Raw genomic sequence first — 15,606 nt, forward strand, 5'->3', positions numbered from 1 at the left:
GAAGGAGTGTTGTGTGGCATTGAAGCTCGTTTGGAGGTTAGATAGCACAGTGTCCAATGACGGGCCGAAAGTATATAGAATGGTGTCGTCTGCGTAGAGGTGGATCAGGGAATCGCCCGCAGCAAGAGCAACATCATTGATCTATATATACAGAGAAAAGAGTCGGCCAGAGAATTGAACCCTGTGGCACCCCCATAGAGACTGCCAGAGGACTGGACAGCATGCCCTCCGATTTGACACACTGAACTCTGTCTGCAAAGTAATTGGTGAACCATGCAAGGCAGTCATCCGAAAAACCGAGGCTACTGAGTCTGCCGATAAGAATGTGGTGATTGACAGAGTCGAAGGCCTTGGCAAGGTCGATGAAGACGGCTGCACAGTACTGTCTTTTATCGATGGCGGTTATGATATCGTTTAGTACCTTGAGTGTGGCTGAGGTGCACCCGTGACCGGCTGGGAAACCAGATTGCACAGCGGAGAAGGTACGGTGGGATTCGAGATAGTCAGTGACCTGTTTGTTGACTTGGCTTTCGAAGACCTTAGGTAGGCAGGGCAGGATGGATATAGGTCTGTAACAGTTTGGGTCCAGGGTGTCTCCCCCTTTGAAGAGGGGGATGACTGCGGCAGCTTTCCAATCCTTGGGGATCTCAGACGATATGAAAGAGAGGTTGAACAGGCTGGTAATAGGGGTTGCGACAATGGCGGCGGATAGTTTCAGAAATAGAGGGTCCAGATTGTCAAGCCCAGCTGATTTGTACGGGTCCAGGTTTTGCAGCTCTTTCAGAACATCTGCTATCTGGATTTGGGTAAAGGAGAACCCGGAGAGGCTTGGGCGCGGAGCTGCGGAGCTGTTGGCAGAGGTTGGAGTAGCCAGGCGGAAGGCATGGCCAGCCGTTGAGAAATGCTTATTGAAGTTTTCGATAATCATGGATTTATCGGTGGTGACCGTGTTACCTAGCCTCAGTGCAGTGGGCAGCTGGGAGGAGGTGCTCTTGTTCTCCATGGACTTCAGTGTCCCAGAACTTTTTGGAGTTGGAGCTACAGGATGCAAACTTCTGCCTGAAGAAGCTGGCCTTAGCTTTCCTGATTGACTGCGTGTATTGGTTCCTGACTTCCCTGAACAGTTGCATATCACGGGGACTGTTCGATGCTATTGCAGTCCGCCACAGGATGTTTTTGTGCTGGTCGAGGGCAGTCAGGTCTGGAGTGAACCAAGGGCTGTATCTGTTCTTAGTTCTGCATTTTTTTTGAACGGAGCATGCTTATCTAAAATGGAGAGGAAGTTACTTTTAAAGAATGACCAGGCATCCTCAACTGACGGGATGAGGTTAATGTCCTTCCAGGATACCCGGGCCAGGTCGATTAGGAAGGCCTGCTCACAGAAGTGTTTTAGGGAGCGTTTGACAGTGATGAGGGGTGGTCGTTTGACTGCGGATACAGGCAATGAGGCAGTGATCGCTGAGATCCTGGTTGAAGACAGTGGAGGTGTATTTGGAGGGCCAGTTGGTCAGGATGACGTCTATGAGGGTGCCCTTGTTTACAGAGTTAGAGTTGTACCTGGTGGGTTCCTTGATGATTTGTGTGAGATTGAGGGCATCTAGCTTAGATTGTAGGACTGCCGGGGTGTTAAGCATATCCCAGTTTAGGTCACCTAACAGAACAAACTCTGAAGCTAGATGGGGGGCGATCAATTCACAAATGGTGTCCAGGGCACAGCTGGGAGCTGAGGGGGGTCGGTAGCAGGCGGCAACAGTGAGAGACTTATTTCTGGAGAGAGTAATTTTCAAAATTAGTAGTTCGAACTGTTTGGGTATGGACCTGGAATCTATGACATTACTTTGCAGGCTATCTCTGCAGTAGACTGCAACTCCTCCCCCTTTGGCAGTTCTATCTTGACGGAAGATGTTATAGTTGGGTATGGAAATCTCTGAATTTTTGGTGGCCTTCCTGAGCCAGGATTCAGACACAGCAAGGACATCAGGGTTAGCAGAGTGTGCTAAAGCAGTGAGTAAAACAAACTTAGGGAGGAGGCTTCTGATGTTGACATGCATGAAACCAAGGATTTTTCGATCACAGAAGTCAACAAATGAGGGTGCCTGGGGACATGCAGGGCCTGGGTTTACCTCCACATCACCCGCGGAACAGAGAAGGAGTAGTATGAGGGTGCGGCTAAAGGCTATCAAAACTGGTCGCCTAGAGCGTTGGGGACAGAGAATAAGAGGAGCAGGTTTCTGGGCATGGTAGAATATATTCAGGGCATAATGCGCAGACGGGTATGGTGGGGTGCGGGTACAGCGGAGGTAAGCCCAGGCACTGGGTGATGATGAGAGAGGTTGTATCTCTGGACATGCTGGTTGTAATGGGTGAGGTCACCGCATGTGTGGGAGGTGGGACAAAGGAGTTAATCAGGGGTATGAAGAGTGGAACTTGGGGCTCCATTGTGAACTAAAACAATGATAACTAACCTGAACAACAGTATACAAGGCATATTGACATTTGAGAGAGACATACAGCGAGGCATACAGTAATCACAGGTGTTGAATTGGGAAAGCTAGCTAAAACAGTAGGTGAGACAACAGCTAATCAGCTAGCACGACAACAGCAGGTAAAATGGCGTTGACTACGCAACGGGGCAACAGATAAAACAAACAAGCAGAATGGAGTACCGTGATTAATGGACAGTCCAGCGTGCATCAGCTATGTAGCCAAGAGATCAGTGTCCAGGGGGCAGCGGTGGATGGGGCAGGGAAGCTGGACTGGCGAGTGTTATCCAGGTTTAAAAAAAAAAAACGAACAATGACTAAATAGCTTGTAGCTAGTTAGCTGGTTAGCTTCTGGAGGTTCTTGAGTGTGTTCTAAAAAATTAAAAATAATAGCGATTCCGTATCACATTGGGTGAGGCAGGTTTCCAGAAGGTATAAACAAATCAAAAATCAAAAGAGAAAGTAAATATGGGTGTTTGGGACGCGGCGATTCAGTCGGTTAGCAGGCCTGTGCTAACAAGCTAACAGTTCGTAGGCCCGGGCTAAACAAGGTAGCAGTTAGCGGACCGGAGCTAGACAAGCTAGCAGTTAGCAGGCCGAATTAGCAAGCAGGGAGATAGCGAGGGCTAGAGAGTGAGCCTTTGGGGGACGTCGCGATGGGGTGAGTCTGTTTATTCCTCTTCATGCGGTGACATCGATAGACCGGTCGTGGGCCCGGGTATTGTAGCCCAGGAGTATGCTACGGTGGTAGCACAGGTGCACTGGCCGGGCTAGCTTCAAGCTAAGTGGGTGGAAACGCTAGCCAGGAGTAATCATCCGGGGTTGCGGTTTAGCTAGATTGCTAGTTGTGAAGATCCAGCTGAAAAATGTTCCGTTTGCGGTGGGAATCCGGGGATGAATCCGGGGATGAAAAATAAATAGGTCCGTTATGCTCTGGTTAGAGTCGCGTTGTTCGAACTGGTGAGAGCTTTCCGGGCTGAAGGTTAGCTGATGACCGGTTAGCTGAAGACCGCTAGCATAGCTGGTGGTTAGCTGGCTAGCTTCAGTTGAGGGGTTCCGGTTTCGAAGTAAATATAAATACTTTAGGAAAAATAGCTACATTGGGTGAGGCGGGTTGCAGGAGAGTATATGGAAGCTTAGGTTTAGCAAAATGTTTTTAAAGAGATATGTAAGAAATGATATATACAGGGGACACGACAGGACGACTTACTGCTACGCCATCTTGGACTGTGATAGTCTCAGAGGTCCGTTAAGAGCGCAGAGGGCATCATGAAGAACAAGGAACACACCAGGCAGGTCTGAGATACTGTTGTGAAGAAGTTTAAAGCCGGATTTGGATACAAAAAGATTTCCCAAGGAGCACTGTGCAAGCAATAATATTGAAATGGAAGGAGTATCAGACCACTGCAAATCTACCAAGACCTGGCCGTCCCTCTAAACTTTCAGCTCATACAAGGAGAAGACTGATCAGAGATGCAGCCAAGAGGCCCATGATCACTCTGGATGAACTGCAGAGATCTACAGCTGAGGTGGGAGACTCTGTCCATAGGACAACAATCAGTTGTATATTGCACAAATCTGGCCTTTATGGAAGAGTGGCAAGAAGAAAGCCATTTCTTAAAGATATCCATAAAAAGTGTCGTTTAAAGTTTGCCACAAGCCACCTGGGAGACACACCAAACATGTGGAAGAAGGTGCTCTGGTCAGATGAAACCAAAATTGAACTTTTTGGCAACAATGCAAAACGTTATGTTTGGCGTAAAAGCAACACAGCTCATCACCCTGAACACACCATCTCCACTGTCAAACATGGTGGTGGCAGCATCATGGTTTGGGCCTGCTTTTCTTCAGCAGGGACAGGGAAGATGGTTAAAATTGATGGGAAGATGGATGGAGCCAAATACAGGACCATTCTGGAAGAAAACCTGATGGAGTCTGCAAAAGACCTGAGACTGGGACGGAGATTGGTCTTCCAACAAGACAATGATCCAAAACATAAAGCAAAATCTACAATGGAATGGTTCAAAAATAAACATATCCAGGTGTTAGAATGGCCAAGTCAAAGTCCAGACCTGAATCCAATCGAGAATCTGTGGAAAGAACTGAAAACTGCTGTTCACAAATGCTCTCCATCCAACCTCACTGAGCTCGAGCTGTTTTGCAAGGAGGAATGGGAAAAAAATTCAGTCTCTCGATGTGCAAAACTGATAGAGACATACCCCAAGCGACTTACAGCTGTAATCGCAGCAAAAGGTGGCGCTACAAAGTATTAACTTAAGGGGGCTGAATAATTTTGCACGCCCAATTTTTCAGTTTTTGATTTGTTAAAAAAGTTTGAAATATCCAATAAATGTCGTTCCACTTCATGATTGTGTCCCACTTGTTGTTGATTCTTCAGAAAAAAATACAGTTTTATATCTTTGTTTTGAAGCCTGAAATGTGGCAAAAGGTCGCAAAGTTCAAGGGGGCCGAATACTTTCGCAAGGCACTGTATATCGTGGAGTTGAGAAACCCAGCTACGCTACCCGTCCCCATCCTACACAATTACAACAACTCCATTCTAAATATTAAGCAGCAGCCTACCTGTTGGCTCATGGTTGTTGTAGACAATTCTTATCATTTCACTTTTAACTGCGTCATTTTAATTCCAACATGCATGTCACGGCACCCAGAGACTAGTGTCACTTTGATGACTTGTGATTGGCTGACAAAATAAGCTACACGTGCCACTCGTGAAAAATCTGAGCAGCAGCATAAATGAGAATGTTCTCTCTACTGTTTGCTTGATAACTCTACCTCTTATCTGTTTCAGACTCACACCATATGTTGTACTGATCTTTGAACCAGAAGCACACCAACAGACTGACGATGTTGCTTTCCTAAGAACAACAGGTAATAAATGCATTGCTCTTGTATGATTCTTGCTTGACCCATTTAATCCTTAAGTGAACTGTATTGTTAGTATGTGAATGTGTCTTACCCATTGTTTGGGCGATTTGTAACTGGGTAATTTCTTAAGTGTATAGCAGACCGTACATGTACATTGCTAAATATAATACGCTTTTGTGTTTTAGTTGTGCGTGCGTACATTTTTACGTAAGGCTGGTCCCGGGAATTGAATCCACTACCCTGGTGTTACAAGCGCCATGCTCTACCAACTGAGATACAAAGGACCACTGCACCATTGACCTGATAAGGGGCAGGACCCTTTTCCCAGTATCGTGCCGGCCCAAACTCCTAAGGGCTTGGGGGTACTGCTAAGTCTTCTCTTTCAGTGGGCGCTTTATATAGAAACGCACACCACACACACAGTGAAACTAGGTCAGTCGTAGCATGTATGAGCCTAGCTCTCTGGTGGCGTGGTGGTGTTAGCTGACCTCTTTGATTATTTGCATTGACCCCGATTAAACCAGGTAAATAATGGTGAGGAAACATTGCTGTATGTGGGAATATACACGAGTGCATTACACACACACACTCCCTCCTCACTGAAAGCCTCTTAAACCTAGAGAATTCAGGGTGAAACCTCAGCGCCTTGCTCCTGTTTACTGTCCATTGACTGGTGCCCTGAATATTTCAGAGGCAAGGCAGAAATGCTGTTCACTACCATTTCCTACCTCTTCATTTCCGTATGAACTGTAACTCAGTAAAATTGTTGCGTTTTAAATGTTGTTCATATAATCTTTTAAATTTAGCTTATAAAAGGTGTCATGAGCATGGCTCCAGTTATGCATTTGGTTTGCTTACCTGCTAGCTAAGTGGCTAGTTTGCAAGATAAAGATTTTTTTTTTTACAGCAGCAGAGACTCCCCTCATGGATCAAGATCCCTGCTGCCTGATATTTGTTTGTGTGCCGCAAACCTTTTTGCGATATTGCAATTACCACAGCTCATGAAGTAGAACTTTTTTTTACGTTACCTTGCGCTTGTTAGCATTTAGCTCGCATCCGCTATGGGAATTAATTGGTACTCTTTTAGCATTTGTTAGCACTATGATTCATTAGTACTTTTTTAGCATTTGTTAGGACTATTATTTATATATATATATATATAAATAAATGAATGTTTGGAAAGAAATGGCACTGCCGGTAATACCGTATGGTACAGGAACTGTATGAAGGTATGCAAATTTAGATACCGACCAACCCTAGTTCTTGCTGTGGTGAAAAATCAAACTATTTTGGTAGGCACGAGCTAGCGGATTGATATCCAGTAGTGAGTGAGGGATGCACCGTTTTCCTTATTTTAGAAAGGGGGAAGAACAACAGGGAAGAGGGGATGCACCAGATGGGGCCCTATAAAATCTGTGAAATCAACTTAATGTATTGAACTTTATTAGACAATGTATTACTTTGTCCAAGATTGTTAAGACATGAACAAAATGCTTAAGGGATTTTCCTTAAACTTTCTCAAGAGGCAACTGCACGCAAATGCCCCTCTGTGTGCACGTTTGTCAGTCGTTAATGATGACAACCGTTCCATTTACCAGAACGGTTTTGTCAACCTGGCTTTAGAATGTCCAATGTTGTTTTTCTATTAAAGTGCAATTTTGAGAGCAAAACCTGGAAGAACTAAACAAAGAAACAATTTTTCTGCAAAAATTCTGATGGAATTAGGCATTGACCCGTTTATTGATTTCATTTTTGTACCTTTAAAAAAAAAAATTGAATGTAAAGAGAATACAGTGGTCTGGATCTCTTTGTCATATGTAGCTATAGCCCTCTTTGGCACAATAGCCAGTGACAATATGCTGTGTTACAATTTCACAATTAAACTTGACAACAATAGAAAGTGGGAAAGAAACGATTGCATGGTAGACATTCAACTAATGAAATTGAACGTGTGAGATTTTAGGGGCACTGTGGGATAGCTCGGGGGGAAACTTGACGCGTGGCAACAAGGGGTCGTGAGCGACAGACTCAGACAGCAGATGCCAGGATAGAAGGGAGAGAGGGACATGGAGATGGGGGGGTGGAGGCTATCAATCAGATTTAACTGTGACCTGTAACCTTTTACCCCCTTATGACCCTCGCAGTCTGGGTGAGTGCGGTCTGTATCACAAGAACTGGGGTTTACTGGAAAATGGAAGGAAATGTTTGGGGAGATGGAGGGGGGGAGATGGAGGGGGGGGGGGTGCGTTAGGGAAAGAGCGGAAGCGAGACCGACGTTGGGAGATGGCTGGAGATGGAGGCGCTATACGAATAATAAATTCAATTTCTATTCCCTTCAGCTATCTGGGACCCAAGAAGCATGTTGACACAGAGATGGACTGTGTGTGTGAGAAAGATGGAAACATATCATTCTGTTCCTGTCTCAGCTCTCAGCATCCTACTCCACTTACCTGTATCAGTTGTAAACCTTAGTAGTACTATTATTTACCTACTAGCTGTCTGTGTGCATGCTTCAGTAGTCTGCCCTGAATGATTATAGTCTATACGCAAGATGACCCATTCTCATGCTGATTATCAAGTAGATCCAGCTGTGGGATTTATATTTTTTTGAGCGGATGGTATCACTTGGAGCTGATTTTCTGGGTTTTATACGTCCGTGCTGCCAGTTGGGGAACCCTGCTGTAAAGAAATTTCCTGTGCCCTTACATGGTGTTGGAGAACATTTATTCAGTCTAGAGAGACTTAAATTGTGGCTGGCCCCTGAACGTGTGTGTGTGTGTGTGTGCACGTATGGGAGGAAGGATGACTGATGAGCAGTCCCTTTCCCTCTGTCCCCCTCTCCTCCCCGTCCCTTTCACCATCACCCTCTCCAAACTGAACCTTTCCTCTTTCTGTTTGTTTGCCATCTGTCTGGGGTCACTTTGACGACTGCCAGATGAGCGTCCCTCCTTTCTCCACGTCCTCTTTCTCTCCATCCTCCTCTATCCGAATCCTTAGGGCTCTAGTACCCTGCATTGTTTTTCTTATCTCCATTCATCCCCTTCTCCATTTCTCGCTCCCTTGGGCCTTGTGTTGAACGGTTGGGAGGCTTGGTCTACGACAAGTGTGTTGGCAGAAGATGGTTCACACACACACACTGGCCTCTGAGCAGCATACTGACAATATGGGATACTCTGGTCCCTATTCTTTCTATGGGGCTTGTCCTGCAGATTAACCCCCTCACACACTTTAACGAAGCACACCCTACACTCACCCCTTCATCCCAGCTCACACGCACACACACTAGTGATGCGTGGGTCAGCTGTTTGTTCACCTGCACCCGCCTGCAATTGCTAATAATCCATCCGCAACTGGCTGACTGTGAAAATCTGAGTCCCGACACTAACCCGCTAATATAGTAAATGCACTGTAGGCTACAGCCAAATACGGTAGGGGGTGCAGGATTTTTGGGGGGATATGTTTCTGCTAATAATTTGACATTTTGGTAGGCTATTTGTTAGTCAGTCTATAATTGGATACATTCTGCTTCTCTTCTGTCATATGTGGCCTTACATGCTGAACACACCGCTTGCATTATGCAGGCTAGTGTTGCAATATGAATGTACATCTTATTCAATAATTTCATCCAAACTGCTCACTCGTGTCAACGAGTGTCTGCATTGCCATAAATAGAACTTGGTTATTTTTTGGGACGCTTGACACGCTGCAAGTCCTGCCTCTCCCATCTCATGGGTTTTAGGAGGATATACCCATGTGAGTGATTGAAAGATGAACTGAGGCCCACACACCAGTCCAGTTGGTGGTGGTAATGCACCTTGAAATTGGTTGCCAACCGCCATGTAAAGTCCAAAGAAGGAGCGATTACTAGAAACTTACTCAGTTTACCCTTTTATCTGTGGATTAATTGTCGGAGTAGAGGAGCTTGTGCATTTCAGGTAAAATAGCAACCCAATGTTTATATCCCAGGACAAATGAGCTAGCAACAGCAAGCTAGCTAGCTAAATTGCCATAAATGTTTCATGTGTTTCGACCTGTCCCCAAATGTAATATAGTTGGTTCAGAGTTTTAATGTTTTTCTTTTATTTCAACCTGCGTGTCCTGATCGCATCAGGAAACATAATGAAACAGAGAGTGTGCACAATAATGGAGCGCGATGTGCCTGTTGAGCGTCTTTGTCCCTCCCCTTGTTCTGGTCTCGACATTTAAAATGATGCTCGAGACACTTTCCTCACACATAAGCAGTAACCTCAATAACATTGTCAGGACGTAGCAGTGGCAATTTTCCCTTCAACTGAAATCATTACGGTTCAGTATTTCTACCCCCCCCCCCCTTAAATGCACACGCTATCCACACGTATGGGATGGCAGGGTAGCCTAGTGCTTAGAGCGTTGGACTAGTAACCGGAAGGTTGCAAGTTCAAATCCCTGAGCTGACAATGCAAATCTGTCATTCTGCCCCTGAACCCACTGTTCCTAGGCCGTCATTGAAAATAAGAACGTTCTTAATTAACTGACTTGCCTAGTTAAATAAAGGTAAAATAAAAAAAATCCCCAATTCAGTGTAAGTCAATGTTGGGATGAAAACCTCACACATCCCATCATAGGGCAGACACTCCTGCAGAGCACCCCAAAAGGAGGGTCCTCACCAGTACCTGACTGGTACACTTGACCACACCCTTACAAATGAAATATTACAGGCAGAGGTGTATTCACTTAGACTACCACAGAGATGAGAAGTGGCTGCTCGGCTATTGAAACCCATTTCATGAAGCTCCAGATGAACAGTTATTGTGCTGACGTTGCTTCTAGAGGCAGTTTGGAACTCGATAGTAAGTGTTGCAACCGGGGACAGATTTTTACGTGCTTCAGCACTCGCTGGTCCTGTTCTTTGCGCTTGTGTGCTCCTAGATGGTTCTACGTCACAGTAACAGCACTTAGTTGACCAGGCAGCTCTAGTAGGGCAGAAATATGATGTTGGGAAGGTGGCATCCTATGACGGTGCCATGTTGAAAGTGAGTGCTTCAGTGCAGGCCATTCTACTGTTTGTCAATGGAGATTGCATGGTTGTGTGCTCGTTAAAAAAAAAAGGTTTTCTACACCTGTCAGCAACTGGTGTGGCTGAAATAGCCAAATCCACTCATTTGAAGGGGTTGCCATGTCGTGCATGTCTAACTAATAGGAGGGAAACAGTTTGGTTCAAAGTTGCCTATCTTTGAACACACTGTAGTTACTTTCTAATTCTTTCTTTGAAACAAAAATCTGAAACGCAAGCGCTGGTAATGTATATTATGTTTAGCCTACGGTGACCTGCGTGGGCTAGCCTCCGTGGCTATAATGGCTAACGGTGAGTAATTTTAGTGTGTGTGTTGGGGTAAGGTCAATGGGGTTAGAAGTATATTTGACTCAGTTGATCCGCAGCGAGGGCTTGTGTTTTTACAGTGCTACGCGTTTCCCCTTTACCTCGCTCCACCGTAGTGGGCTGAGGTGGGACTGGGAGGGTGAAAGGGGGCGATTGAGTAGTCTGTGTGTGCGTGTGTGGTGCAGAGAGGTGGAGGTTCAGGCCCGGTGTGGTGTCAGTTAGTGCTCCCCGGTGGTCCGCGTGGCCCAGGAAATAGGAAGTCCACTCAGATACTCTGAGCCTCATTCATGACGATGGAACACTCACGCTGTCTGTGCTGGTGCCGGAGGGATGTGTGTGTATACTGTGTCTTGAGCTGAAGTTTTTATTTGGTCTGTCTATGGCAGGAAAAAGCTGTCAAACTGTGTGTCTGGAATGGAGCACATAAATAACTGTTTAAATGCTGCTGTATGTGTATGAAATCTGTTTGTATTATGTTGTATGTCTAAATGTGTGTTTAGATTCTGCATAAAGGCATGATTGTATATGTACCTGCGTTTCTAAAGTATATACCATATGGGTAAGTGTATATTTTGTACTATATTTTAATATAGGCTTAGACTATGTGATTGTAGAAGTGTGGTGTTCTATCCGTGTGTGTATTTTATGCGTTTGCTGCGTGTCTCGGTATCTGTATGGCAGAGGGGGTTGGTTGGGCTCAGATGGGGTGAGGGAAATTAAATGGGCGTGTGTGTGTCCCCCCCCAGCCCGTCTGTCTGTGGTCTCCGTCGTAACCCTGCTTGATGAGATCAGAGGGGTTTGGCTTTCAGCATGAGGCAGCCAGCCTTCCCTCTTATCCTTGTCCTACTGTCTCTCGCTCACTCACTCACTCACTCTCGCTCTGTGCTGAACTGAAACTAACTCTGAAGAAGAAGAGTGCTCGATAGCGACAGGCGGCGGACGCCACGGCAACAAGAAGAGTCGCGGAGGGCAGGAGCAGTAGCGATAGCGGTCGGACGGCTTAGCTTCTGCCAGGCAGGGAGGGAAGAGAGGGTGTGTCACCTCTAGGGAGAGGGAGTCTTTCCCTCAGCAGGACTCAACTGGCTTGTGTTCTCTTCTCTGTTCTTTCCACAACGGAGAGAGGGAGAGCTTTTATCACCGCTCTTCTCTTGATTAGTTTTTTTTATCGGCTTTGAGGTGGACCATGAGACGCGGAGTATCACAGAAGAGCTACACTGCTGTTACTACTTACTGTAAGCGGCCTGTTTAAGACTGTTAGAGAGCGCATGGTAGCGAGGTGGATGGCTTTTGTGAAAGTTACGTTTTTGTGTGCGTGAATGAGGGATGCCGACACCTCGTGATGCACTCTGTACTGTTTATTTGACTATGTACTCCTTATCTAAGAGTTTATTCTTCTCTGTGTGTGTGGCATCCTGCATCTCTCTCATGGCTGACCAGATTTCTCCCAGACGCTGCGTGTTTCCTCTCTTCCCTGTCCCGTCTTTTCCTGTCGTCTTTAATTTCCCTAATGGACCAGAGGCCCCAGCTGTACAGGATACTCTTCCCTCCTCCGCTCCGTGTGTGTCGGGAATTCTCCCATGTCCTAACAGCAGTGACTAACATTATGCCTCGGAGAAGACGGCTGTTAGGAAGTCGTGTTCCATGTACATTTTGGGTTGGTATGCTGTGCGTGTCTCCGCAACGCTAGCATGCAACTGTGTGTGTGTTAAGTGCCCTTCTATGAGTTTATACCACTGGCGTCAGTTCAGCTAAACCTAGGATATGGCGGGACGGGTTAGGGTTTACTCTAAAATGCTATTTGGAGAACAGAACAAATTATCCCCGCCATTCATTATTATTGTAATGTTTGTTTTAAACGTATGTGGATCGGCATATACACTGTCAACCACTACTCAACCTTATCATAAATGTAATTGTACTTACGCATACAGTAGGCTAAGTATTGTATAAGGCACAATCATCGTTTTTAATTAAGTTTTTTTTTCAGGCTTTGGACTCAAAAGCCTATACGTAGGGTCTATTCATAAACTCTAATATGCGTATGGATGTTTTGAATTAATCATCAGAAAGCACTGTCCGTTTTTGTGTTAGGCTTTGAAACGAAACTGTTTCAACCTGCTGTTGAACTTCTTTCTTCAAATTGATCATCACAGTGACTTGATGATATGTGATTTTCGACATCAATGCATTTGCATTGCTGTCAGTGGTTAGAGGGACAATAGAGTCCTGAGTGTACCAGGCCATTAGGACTCGATGCTCACTGGTGAGATGGGTACTACCAAGCATGTCCAGAGGGCATAAAACGAGATTGCCATGTCTCAATGGTCACGTGAAAATTTTACTTCGGTCATGACTGCCGGTGTGTCTGCAGCCATCGCCTCATGTTTCAGTATGATAATGCATGGCCCCATGTCGCAAGGATCTGTACACAATTCCTGGAAGCTGAAAATGTCCCAGTTCTTCCATGGCCTGCATACCCACCAGACATGTCACGCATTGAGCATGTTTGGGATACTCTGGATCGACGTGTACGACAGCTGTTCCAGTTCCCGCCAATATCCAGAAACTGTGGGACAGCCTTCCACAGGCCACAATCACCAGCTTGATCAACTCTATGAGAAGGAGATGTTGCGCTGCATGAGGGAAATGGTGGTCACACCACACACTGACTGGTTTTCTGATCCACGCCCAACTTTTTTTTTGTGTGTTCTGTATTCCCAGTCATGTGAAATCCATAGATTAGGGCCTAATTTATTTACTTAAATTGACTGATTTACTTATGAACTCCAACTCAGTATAATCTTTGAAATTGTTGCATTTTACGTTTGTTCAGTGTAAATTCAAACTGATATATTGGTGCAATTTTTTAAAACCAAGAGCTCAATGACTATATTAAAATGCCCATAAAGGCTAGTAATCCAAAACACATGGCATATCACAGTGCTGTGTGTGTGTGTTCCTGAAGACATCTCTGCCAATCAAGCATTAATTGATTGCAGCAATGCAAATTGCTTGGGCCTTTTTTGTCGGCAGCATGATATAATTTGTACCCACTGATAGGGTGTAAATGCTGTTTTACCCTTCGCTGATGATTTAGTGTTGCTACAGAGAGCGGGATGAAGAAACAAAGGCACAGAGAAAGGGGTGGGCGTATGTCAGGGGTACTCTAATATTATTTGAGACGGTTTGGTCACACATTTCCTATGTGGCGAAGTTCCGGATGTCAATTATCATCGTAGAAAGAAACCACCTCGTGACCCATGTATGGTTTTTATGTTCAGTTAACATAATTTAAATCTATGGATTTAAGGCATCTGTAATAGAATATATACTGGTCAAAAACGTGTGTAGACATTAATAAATGCATTTCTATAGCTTCCAAAATATTTTTTTACAAGGTGGGGGAGTGCCAAGATAACCGTGTTGGCTTCAATATAGAGACCCTGGCAGACATCTAGTGTATGTTCACATTGTTTTGTTCATGCCCCTCTTGTTGGCAGCGTGTATATTTAGCCGTTTTAAAAAACTTTTATTTCCTGCAAGTAAAAGAAAAAAATATATAATATTTTTTTCATTTTGTGATGTCTCTTCTGTGTTCATATGAGTGGCTCAAACATTGCAACCAAATCAATGGGGACCCCTGTGGGTCTAGGCCCATGGGCACATAATCTGCCCATGATAACTACAAGGTTTAGATATGTTAACTTAACTACCATGCTAAAGAATGTTAGCTGACATGGTCTAGTTACAACAAAAATGGTATAGAATCAATCCCTCTGTCGAAGACACTTGGACACGTACTCAGGCTGACTGGCTCTAGTTCAGGCAAATGAGAAATAAGTGCACTGGCTATCCGGGAGGCCAAAGTTGGTTACTTTAAGGAGCAGTGCTCTCTCTGTGGGTCTAACCCCAAGAAGTTCTGGGAAACGGTTAAAGACCAGGAGAAGAAACCCTCACAGCTGCCCGTGTCCCTAAATGTTGTGGTTGTTACTGACAAGAAGCACATGGCTGAGCTCTTCAATTACCACTTCATTAAGCCAGGATTCCTATTTGACTCAGCCATGCCTCCCTGCCCGTCCAACATTTCCTCATCTCCCACCCCTTCTAATGCGACTATCCCCGACGCTTCTCCCTCTTTTAAATTTTTTTTTTTATCCCCCTGCCCCGCTACAAAGTTTCTCCCTGCAGGCGGTCACTTGGACGAGGTGCTAAAGGAGCTCCTTAAACTTCTTTAAGGTTGCTGCCCGTACCATCGCCAGCCTTTCTCCAACCTTTTTAACATGTCTCGCCTTTCTGGGGAGGTTCCCATTGCTTGGAAGGCAGCCACGGTTGGTTCTTTATTTAAAGGGGAGATCAAGCTGATCCTAACTGTTATAGGCCTATTTCTATTTTTCCATGTTTATCAAAAGTGTTGGAAAAACTTGTCAATAATCAACTGATTGGCTTCTTGAGGTCTATAGTATTCTCTCGGGTACGCAATCTGGTTTCCACTCAGGTTATGGATGTGTCACTGCAACCTTAAAGGTCCTCAATGATGTCACCATTGCCCTAGATTCTAAGCAATGTTGGGCTGCTATTTTTGACTTGGCCAAAGCTTTTGATACGGTAGAACATTTTGTTCTTGTGGGCCGGCTAAGGAGTATTGATGTGTCTGAGGAGTCTTTGGCCTGGTTTGCTAGCTACCTCAAGAGTGCAGTGTCTCAGCCACTGCCTGTCACCAATGCAGTACCCCAAGGCTCAATCCTAGGCCCCATGCTCTTCTTAATTTACATCAATAACATAGCTTAGGCAGTAGGAAGCTCTCTTCCATTTATATGCAGAAGATAGTCTAATACTCAGCTGGCCCCTCCCTAGATTTTTTTGTTAAACGCTCTA

The 15,606-nt window shown here is 45.1% G+C and overlaps 1 protein-coding gene across 4 annotated transcripts in view; it reads left to right on the plus strand.

Annotated features, from left to right (window-relative positions):
• LOC115114240 (SPRY domain-containing SOCS box protein 4-like) overlaps window positions 1–15,606 on the plus strand; it is a 118,464-nt gene that overhangs the window by 43,686 nt on the left and 59,172 nt on the right. For 2 of the 4 annotated variants that reach the window (XM_065013247.1, XM_029642321.2), the window contains exon 2: window positions 5,296–5,375. The exons of 1 other annotated variant lie outside the window; for it this stretch is intronic. The gene's annotated coding sequence lies outside the window, so the exon portion shown is untranslated. Of the gene's footprint in view, window positions 1–5,295; window positions 5,376–11,602; window positions 11,964–15,606 lie in introns of those variants that run through there. One more of the 4 variants, XM_029642322.2, reaches the window with a different exon arrangement.

Source organism: Oncorhynchus nerka, linkage group LG9b, assembly GCF_034236695.1.
Source record: "Oncorhynchus nerka isolate Pitt River linkage group LG9b, Oner_Uvic_2.0, whole genome shotgun sequence".
Lineage (NCBI taxonomy): Eukaryota > Metazoa > Chordata > Actinopteri > Salmoniformes > Salmonidae > Oncorhynchus > Oncorhynchus nerka.